The sequence below is a fragment of the Amblyomma americanum genome, chromosome 1 (genome assembly GCF_052857255.1).
Source record: "Amblyomma americanum isolate KBUSLIRL-KWMA chromosome 1, ASM5285725v1, whole genome shotgun sequence".
In the NCBI taxonomy this organism is placed as follows: Eukaryota; Metazoa; Arthropoda; class Arachnida; order Ixodida; family Ixodidae; genus Amblyomma; species Amblyomma americanum.
This window is the reverse complement of record NC_135497.1, coordinates 105,317,140-105,327,440: the sequence shown is the minus strand read 5'-3', so window position 1 is coordinate 105,327,440 and position 10,301 is coordinate 105,317,140. Positions and strand designations below refer to the sequence as shown.

Here is a 10,301-nt window from a genome sequence, read left to right as displayed (position 1 = left end):
GGTCAAGCGCCGGTCGGGGGCTGGTCTCGCGCAGTAGCTCACCCAGTCTTGCTTGCACTGCAGGAAACGGCAAAATAAAATTGTGGCGGGAGATTTCTCGCGATGAAGTTGACAGAAGAATTTGTACATCGCAAAATTTATTCGCAGTTAGACGGCTATAATGCGCAGGTGGAACGAAGATGCATAACGCATTTGTCTTCTAATTATAAATCATGAATATGCCCCAAAATTACCTTTTTTTTAAAACTACAAGTCCTGTTTTTCGTCACACCTTCCCGTGGTTTCTGTCGCCTATCAATTTATTTTAAGAACTCGCTGGCGCATTATTCTCGTGCCTTGGCGCGGCACTATCACACTATACAAACACTAAATGAACAGTGGGTACATGGGCCCCTCGACTTGCAAAACACCAGCCGGAACCACAGCGTCTGCTTCCCATTGAAATCTCTTGCCACGGGAGGCCACGTGCCCATGACCGTGGCTGCCATCCCTGCTATCTGCGTTGGTGTCAGGGCTCAGGAACGCTCCTTTTTCTTTTCTCTCGCATTTCAGCGCGCTCCTGGAACGCCCGGGCAGCGCGCGCGCGCGGCCTCATGATGCCAGTGTCGTATATAGCCGCGCGTCCGCCCCTTCGGCAGCAGCGGCCAGGCAGCAGCAACCCTCCGTCCGCCAGTGCGCGCTCGCCACCGCAAGTTTACAAGTCCGATGCGCAAGGTCGCCGCAGGCGCTGAAGGCCGGGACCGCGTGCACGTCTTTCTCATTTACCAACTCGGCTGAACCCCGTTGCCCCGGGAGCTTTCGGCGGCGGCCGCTGCCCTTCGCCGGTCTTTTCTTTTCACGCGCCAGACGCCTCGAACTCGAGGCTTCGCTCTCCCGGTGGGCCGCTGCGACGACGCGCTGGGCTTGCAGGGCCCGACACCCTTTCCGGGCTACCCGCCTCGTCCGATGTGGTACATCATTCCGAGACCAGCTCCCCCCCTCCCCCCACCTCACCCTCTTCTTTTCTTTTTTTTTTGTTTGGATGCGCTCCGCTAAATGGCGACTTGCGATTAGGGCCCAGGAAGGGCATAATTCATGCATTCGCTTCGACAGGTCGCCGCTTTGGCGTTTCCATTTTCTCCGCTTGGTAATGAAGATGCAACGGCGATTCTTTGCTCTCGTCACGTGGCCTGGCGAGCTGGCACAGGCTCCAATCAAGCGAGGGGCGCAGTACGCCGGCGCTCTCAGTGCCGTGGCTGATATAAAACAACACCCTGAGCCGAGCCGCACACACCGCACGGACGCTCGACTGCGAAGAGTTACCGAGTGACACGAAGCAGGAAGCGCACCAGGTGGGGGCGCTTTTGTTTCCCTTGCTATAGTTCTCCTTTAAGTTGGAATGGTTGTATACCTGCGCTTATAGTTGGTCCAGAATTACCTAAGTTTTCCCACGAGCAGTTTATCAAGTGTCTCTGAATTAGTTGATCTTTCTTGGGGGATGTCATCCCTTGGCTTCTTGAACTAGTTCTGTTACTAGCACGCATGCGTGACTTGCTTTCCAGACCTTATTTTCTGCCGTCCGACCTCAATATCTACGTTTTTTGAAGTCGGATGTCGGATATCTAAGACTGGTAGCCTTGCGTCGCTTGCCTTTCTTTGATGAGTAAACTACGCTTCAGGAAGCACTTATAACTCTCTAACTATCTCCTTGGATACATATATACCCCTATCTTTCTCTCCTTTCCAGGAGGCAGTGTGGATTTTGAGGAAGGCGGTTGAGCTGAAGTGCAATCATGACTTTGTTCGTCGCCCTGATAAGTGTGCTGCTCTTGGTCCGGACCTGTATTTGTGATGATGCATGTGAGTTTGCGAGAATCATTAAAAAATATACATTACTGTTATTGGTGTTCGCCTCGCACATGCCGTCCTTATTTCGCTAAGTGTTGTCTTCTTGAGAGGTACTAACATCGGCAACGCGGAAGAAGAAAAGAAGTTTCTGTCCATTAATAGCTGTCGGCGTTAGGTCTAGCTCTTCTTCTTTGACAAGAAGGTTTATTGCCCTGTAACACGCTTGCCGCGGTGCTTTGCTATTATTCTTCTGATTTATAGCTTTATAATTCGTAAGAAAAATAACAAGGAAAACGATAAGCTCAGCCCTTTCAATTTCTTTTCGCAGCCTGTCACTGCTTGAGCTCGAACACAACTGTCAGGCAACTTAAAGGCTGATGATGATGATGATGATGATGAATAATGTCCCACTGCGCATCATAGTTTTATTGTCTCCATTTTACTTTATTGTTTCCTCCATCTTCACCCGCTACGATTTTTCCTAAACATGCAGCATTTACTCCAGCCGTGTCACGAGAGAAACAAGAGCAGGGGACGAGTGCATCACTATGCTATATTTTTCTTCTCACGAGTTGAGACTAGCCAACCGGAACCCCTTTCTGGTTAACATCCCTGCCTTTCCTTCCTCCTCTTTATCTATCTATCTATCTTTTGAGACTATTTAGAACATACATATAGCTGTACTGAGCCTAGACATGCGAGTTTTCTGCAAGTATGAAAGGGTTATATGTGCACACACATATATATATATATATATATATATATATATATATATATATATATATATATATATATATATATATATATATATATATATATATATATATATATATATATATATATATATATATATATATATATATATATATATATATATATATATATATATATATATATATATATTATAAGACTTGCATTGCGTGCTGAGTGGAACAAACAGCACTACACCACTCAGCGCTCTGTGTTGTCTGCGCTCCTTTTTTTTTTAGTTTCCCTCGTGTCCTTGTGCTGCTTGTTTTAAGGACCGAGCTGATATATTCGCGCTACCGCTGCAAATAAACATGCTTTTTATTCAGTACTAAATTGCTTCATTGATCAAGATCAAAACAAACGTTTTATTGGCGGGGGGGTGTACACAGGTAGAATGTATTTGGCAACAGACAGATGTCCTGACATTAGTTAACATTAGGCCCAAAAAGCGTGAAAAATTCAAGGAACGTGAGGCTACAGCAATAAAACCGCGTCAAGAGCCAGTGCGAAAGTGCGCATTGGGCGCAAGTAGTTTTAATAGCAAACTTTTCTTCTTGGAGGCGTGTGAGAAAGCCCTGCGAGGACGGAACCGTGTCGCACGTTGCACGATTAACTATTTTTTTTTTGCTGATGCTTTATTACTTTACGACTTAAAATTTTAACAAAATGCTTCTAACTACTAAGCTCAATATCTTAAATGAATATTCGCATTGGAGCAGGATAACTAGCAAAGGCTTTCTGCCATTGGTTTCGTCATCTGTGCTCCTTAAAAACGCTTCACTGTTCCTTACTGACATGAATTGTGCATTGTCGGTTACTTCGATCTCTTGTTAAAATTGTAGTTAGCAGAGGCACAGCCGATAAACACAAACCTGCATATCAAGAATTAAAGTGTGTTGTGCACAGCCGCATGTTGCCTTTGAACGTCACGCCAGCACCTTTATGTGTTAATACACAGTCACGTTAGATACAACACGCGGCAGGATGGTGGCGACCGTATATCATTCCATGCTTTAGAGCAATATAATGCGCCAGGATGGATGCAACAAACATGCGAGATCACTGTATGGAATCATCTTCCTTTCGTTGTAGCTAATTGCGTATCTTACACACACCGCCGCGTGCGCACTGTTTCGTGAACGGAGGCACTTTACCGTTAATATGTTACGGGCTCTGTTGAGCGCTGCCGTACGTGATAACGCACTGCTCATCACCGATGTTTGTTCAGCTCGTTACCCCCGTTTTACTGCTTCGCTCAGCTAATCGCTTGTGGCAGTATAGATGGGACATGCTAATACAGGAATGCCTTTTCTGACAGCTTGTGGACTGAAGAGGTTCAAGCCATTGCCCAGTGGAAAGGCCCGGACAGCAGAGTGGCCGTGGATGGTGAGAGTGTTGCAGTGTTATGCAATGCGCGATGCCGTTGGCCTTAATGAGGCTACACGCGGGATTCATTTACTGTCATGGGCAGCGACCATTACTCGCTGTCCAGCCAGATGGATTTCGCAAGAGGCACCGAAGGCGAATAGCTCGTAAGCTAATGTGTGCAGTAAGAATGACTAAAACTGGTCGAAACGACAGTACGTTTCTGTTGTGTAAGATGGCATAACTGAGTAAAAAAAAAGGCGTATCACTCGAAAAGAATCAATTTTTCTGTTTACTGAAAGTTAGAATCTGTGAAGTCGGTAGGCTTTTGGTACTGTGAACAAGATAGCGGTATACACTCTGTAGACCACTTTTTGCACTGGTTTATTTTGTAAACCAGTATGCTTGTCGTTCGGATCTTTTATTCATGCAACAAAAAAAAGTTAATTTGCGCCATATAATGAGGGATGCTTTTCATAGAGTTATAAAGCAGAAAAATAAAACTCGCTCGCATTTTGCGGATGTGACAATTAACGTATTATTTGCAGGCTTCAATCATGGAATACAACCAGAAAAAGTCACCGGACTACCTCTGCGCTGGCGTTCTTATAAGCGAAAGACACATTCTAACAGCGGCCCACTGCTTTGATCCAAGGCCACAGTAAGTGATGGCGATACTGAGAAAACGCAATTCTCTAATGACTAGTGGCAATTAAAAGCAAGTTGCTGGAGAAAATCGCGTGGACAGATCAACGCGAGTGGGTAATCTCTCAACATTTTCTCCCCTTTCGTGTTATCTTCTGTTTCTCTCTTAAAAAGCGCTCTCACTCAGTGCAGATATTGTGTATATATCCTATTATTTGTACCGTTTATGTCGCATGTATAAGAAACTTCGGTACCAAGTGATCAGGAGTGCCTACAAGCGGTTTTCACACTGAGCGACGCAGCACACAGCGTTTTGTTTTGCGCTTTATTTAAAGAATTAAGCTCAGTCAGGTCCATTGAGTTTAAGATACAGCTGCAAGCTTGTAGAGGTCCGGAAGAGTCGGTGGAAGACAAAATGGTGTTTGCTTGCCTAGCAGGCCGCGCGACACGCAAACTCACCGTGTATTTTGTTTAGTTTCCAGAAAAAAATGCAACGTCATTCATGACGAGAGTGACAGGGGCAGAGACAAACGAATACAGCAACCATCCTAGGCCACAGCCTCGACCGTATACTTGTGAGAATTAGTTTCATTAGAAAGAAATGCGGTGGAGAGAGTGCTGTTGCAGCCAGTCGTGTGGTTTGTTATGGACGAAACGGTCATCGTGAACGCTGCGTCTAACGCGCTTCAGGAGCCCGCGGCTGTACTCGGTTCAACTCGAGTCGGAGTCGACTGAATCCGGAGTGGAGTATAACGTGTACGACGTCGAGGTGCACCCAGACTACCTGCCCGGGAGCAGCTACTACGACCTTGCAGTGATGACGCTGCGCCGAGAGGTGGCCAACGACACGATGCCCATCTGTCTGCCGACGCGCACCGACGCCTTCGACAACAGGCTCTCCTTTGTGCTCGAGTGGTCGCCCAAGTATTTTGGTAAGTTGCCAGCAGTCCTCTCGGTGGCGCGAGCATCGCAAACAGAGCACCTTGTGTTTACTCTGCATGCGGTATGCATAGACAAGCACCAAGATGCCGCAGTGCGCGAGGAAAAGTGTGCCCGGTGTGGCACGCAACGTTTCGCCGTGGCGGTTGACCCTGTACGGGGCCCACCGGTCTGTCCAGATGCATTTCCTCAGGTTTTGTCAACGGCACGCTGGCAGTAGCAAAAAGGGCGCAGTGCAAATGAACTACGAGCCTCCGATCTTTTCTCGGCGTCTGGTTGAAGGAGCTTGGAAATAAGCTTACATGGCGGTCGGCGTATAATATCTCAATCGGCGCGCTATAAATGGAGGAAATTTTTTTTTGTATCAAAGGTAAACTAAAGGTTGTCTTTGGGATCCAGAAATAAATACTTATGTGCAGATATTCTTGAGACAAAATTTTCTTGGTGGGTGAACAGCGCAACAAAGGCGGGACAAAGGCAAGACAAGCCTTTGTTGCGCTGTTCACCCATCATGAATGCTTACCATCTCGCCCAAATCTCAGCGTTACAAAATTTTCTTCTACGGTGAGAAATTGAGCAACAAAAAGATATAAGGACGATTTATAAAGGGCAACAATACCACGGAGTCTACTACTATAAGTTACTTTTCTGGTCCTCGTTGCAGGCAAGAAATCCCCCATGACGTTGCGCGCCCGTCGAGCCCTCATCGCAAACAACGGTGACTGCAACGACATCTACGCCAATGTGAGGGTCCAAGAACTTCCCAGAGGCATCATCGCGGGCCAGATGTGCACCGACATCCAAGGAGGCCAGGGCGGTTGCGATGTAAGAACAATAATTATTTATGGCCACTGCATTCGGCGCACTGTAATGAGCAAGAGGGAGAACACTTGAGTATATTTGCTCGATTTTTGCTTCTATTTTTCGTTAGGTCGCCCTTACATGGCGCTATTGGCGCATACGAAAACGAATAGTTTTGTTGCTAATATAACTTACTCCTTCGGAGAAACCGAATACTTACGCATTATCACCACCCTATGACTAGGCCTATATCTGCCGCAAGAAGCCTATAATTAACAAGCGGCGCACTGAGCCTTTCGAAAGCTTCGCTGGTTAACAGAGAAACGCCACGTGACACAACTGGCTGACTGGTCTGCCTATAGTCGAAATCGATTTAAGGCTGTGCATCGGAAGTCTCTTTTATGGCGTGGGGTTTTTCCAGCTTTTTCGATTCCGGGCAGCTGTTCAAAAAGCTTGAGAGTATGTTACAAAGCTGAGTAGTGAAATTATAAGAGAGGATGGTTTACTTCAGATGGGGGTGAAGGGGTGGGAGGGTGGCATGAATAGCGGTTAGGGCTGCTAGGCAAGAAGAGTCATGTCAAAAAAAGAGGGGGTGTGGGGGGGGGGGGGGGGGTAACGCTGGGAACAAGGTTTTTAGCATGCAGCACTTGATACGTTTAACCTCGTGTGTTTTTTTTTTATTATTCCAGCGCTACCTGGGCTCCCCTATGATCGTGCCGGATCGCAGTTACCCGCTGGTCAGCGGTCGGCATCGCCACGTTTGGAGAAAAATGCGGCGACCAGAATTTCCCCGGAGTCTACACAAAGGTCACCCACTACTTGCCTTGGATTCAGCGCATAATGAAAAGCACTTGATCGCCGATCTCACCAGTTCAGCACGCAGTCATCCTTCTATTCTGTGTATTCACATCTCGACATTAATTCTCCAATAAAACAGTGGCATGACTCTTGTCGTCAGCCGTTTATTTTGGGCTCCGCTTTCAATCAAACTAAACACGTCCTTCAGGAAGAAAAACGTCTTTTAGTAGTAATAAAAAAAAAACGAAGCCGTGGAATTGGCTCTGGTCTTGTAAAAGCTTAAATTCAGATTAGAATGCGTGTCGCCGAAGAAAAAAACATTTTTAATCACGTGTTTATTATTCTTTATTTCATTTCTTCATTTACATCAACCTGCAGATGTCGCTATACAGCAGCGTCAGACAAAAAAAAAAGAGAAAGACGAGTTAACTTTTATACAAGTGTCAACTGCCGTAAACTATGTATAATACATATATGTATATATAAATACACACCCTCGTACACATTAATCCAACCTCGAAGTCGGTCTCGTTATTTCTCTAACACTTTTTACACAAGAGCAGACGGAGTACTGTGCACGGTTTCACAAGCATTCGGAAAGGTTTCGTCATTCACGCAAAGGGCAGTTCTTTGGAAATTTCATTTCTACTCGCCAAAGGTGACCCTAACATCGTCTCGGAGACAATGGGACTTGGAATACTTTTTGAGCAGTCGAAAAAAAAAGGAGAAAAGAATTGCTTGAGCACGTAAGGCGTGACCCATGCAGAAGAAGGCGAGATATTGTTCGGCGACCTGGGCTCGAGTTGACTTCCTGCCAAAAGAACGGGGGGTACCATCTTGACAGCACAAGCGACTCGCGCGCCTCTCCACAGAGCTTCGCAAATGCAGATAGTAGTCCAGTACATTGTGAACGACGCTGCTCAGCACTAACTACTTAGCATCTTGCGAGGGTGAATTAGCTACGCGTGAGAGACGTGACATTTGCGCAGCGTTACCGCGCACCTCTGCCGTCTCCGTTTTTGTCGGGCACTACTAGCTGCGGACAACGTAGGCCTCGCGCATGCGTAGTGAACTCCTGGTAGATGCGCTAATGACAGCGATAGCGCTGCGCAAAAACATTCTAACGAGACACGAGCATTTTTTAGCGATTCCGCCGATCAAACAGAGCCGACGCGATGAGGCAAAATGAATAAAAGCTAAACAACAGGGGAACAATTCAAAAGTATCTTACAAATAAAGCATAGCAAGAAAGAAAAAGGCGGCGTGATTAAAGCTAAACCCGGCTGTAAGCTCAACTGCTGCTCAGACAGGAGCGGATTTCTGCGTTCTGAGCCCACTAGGCATCTCCTTTGTGCACGGAAAAAAAAAGAAGAAAAACTAGGGCTCTAAGGTTCATTATTTGTGCTAAATTTGATTACTGCAGTATGAGTAAGATAAGCAAATTGATGTCACGGTTTCGGCACTGTAACGCCAAATTCCTCGGTATCTGGAGGCGTCTGACGTGTCGCAGCATTTTGTTCGGAGGCAGGATCTCGTACCGCCGGCGCATCTGAGAGAGGGAACGCTGCGCAGGCGGTTAATCCAGGAGTACTGACGTCACCCCCTTCGCATCGTACGAAGAGGGTAGCGAGCAGTCTCCACTCCCCAGCACCAACCGCAGCTGGTTTCCGCATTTGTCCCTCCTCTCGCCCCATGACGTGTCTGTCACGGCACGCTCCACATGTTTATGCCTCTCCTTGCATAAACGCTGGAGTGAACCCTCAGAAAACTAAAAAAAAAGATAAATGCTAAATTGCAGACCAGCTTGATGAACACAGCTCCAGAAGAAAGCAGCGATGAGAGCGAAGGGAAAAGTGTGGAGTGAGGAAAGTAGGAAGGACGAGTTAGTTCAAAGCGATACTTTATCTAAGCTGCTTTGATCTGAACACTTATGCGCGTCTTCTCATGATGCTCGGCCTCGTGTCTGCCTGCAGTGCATGCAATAAATAACTGCAACTTCATTAATTCACAATAAAAATCACGAGAGACGCTAGCGATATGACATGAGGGTATGTAATGTGCAGCAGTATGTAAGGCTAACATGAGCACACTCGTTAGTCCAACAAGCTGTGAATTTTTCAGAGCATCATGGAGGCTAATCTCGCTGTTAGAGTGATCTGCCTTGAGTGCATACTGAACTTGGTAGGAAGTAGTCCTCGCTATCCTTAGACGCTACCGTCTCCTTACGCCGATGTGTGGCTGTTAGCTCTGAGAAAAGGAAACAGGCAAAAAGTACAGTATATGTCATTGACCTTGACGAGCTGTCGATCCCAGATCTGACGGGGTGTCGCTCTTTGCGAGCTAACCAATAACAAAGGACGGTACCAATCAGATTATAATTCGAGTAGATCACTGTGCTAAACAGGCCTTGATCTGCGATTGGTCGGCACCTGTGCTCTTTTTCATTGGCTCTCATGATTGAAAAGCGCACGGGAATGGCCAGTCGCGAAGATAACCTATACGAACAAAGCAGCTTTGAGAGTCCAACGCCAATTTTTCTGCACGAAAAACTTCGATTAACTGTGACACAGCGCGCATGAAGCAGGCAGTCTTTTTTCGTCTCACTGTATCCGTGAATTCCTTTAATTTTTGCCAGCGATGCCTGAGCATGATTGGGTAGTCTTCAATGCCGGCGCAATATGTTTCCTTTCGTTCCTATTTCATTCTTCTTGCCCCTTGCCATTGACTCGCGAGCCGCCGCGACGAGTTACCGGCCCCATAGGTTGAGACGATGCGGCATTCAAATCCGCCGAAAAGGATCGTTGCATTTGCTGTATCAGGTGCCAGCGTGAAGCGGCTGCAACAAGCGCTGGCCAGAAGACTGTACAAGTCGCGGCCCAGCAGGTACCATAAGTTTTCACTAGCGATCATATTAGTGCTATCTCGACTGCCAACCACGGCTGCTGTGTGTGAGAGTACTTGCATGTTCGTATATAGTCCACTTCAAGCAAAACCCGGAGCCGTACGAAGTGATGCACTTAGACACCTACACGGTTGAATTCAGAGGCTTTAGTGCTCAAAGTAGATCGTGGTTGGCTTCCGTACTGATTCCCGTCTCGTAATAACCCGGCGCACAGGGGCTGGCCAGTCAGTGACAGAAGTTACGTAAGAACTGCTGTTGGAAACCCGCCTCTGCA

At 46.8% G+C, this 10,301-nt stretch overlaps 1 pseudogene across 1 annotated transcript; it reads left to right on the top strand.

Moving 5' to 3' along the window:
- Positions 1-1,141: 1,141 nt before the first annotated feature.
- LOC144134790 (clotting factor B-like) lies at positions 1,142-7,290 on the top strand (annotated as a pseudogene). Its single transcript, XR_013315253.1, has 7 exons — positions 1,142-1,331; positions 1,727-1,839; positions 3,896-3,963; positions 4,491-4,603; positions 5,278-5,519; positions 6,191-6,351; positions 7,017-7,290. The product of XR_013315253.1 is annotated as a clotting factor B-like (transcript).
- The last annotated feature ends 3,011 nt before the right edge of the window (positions 7,291-10,301 follow it).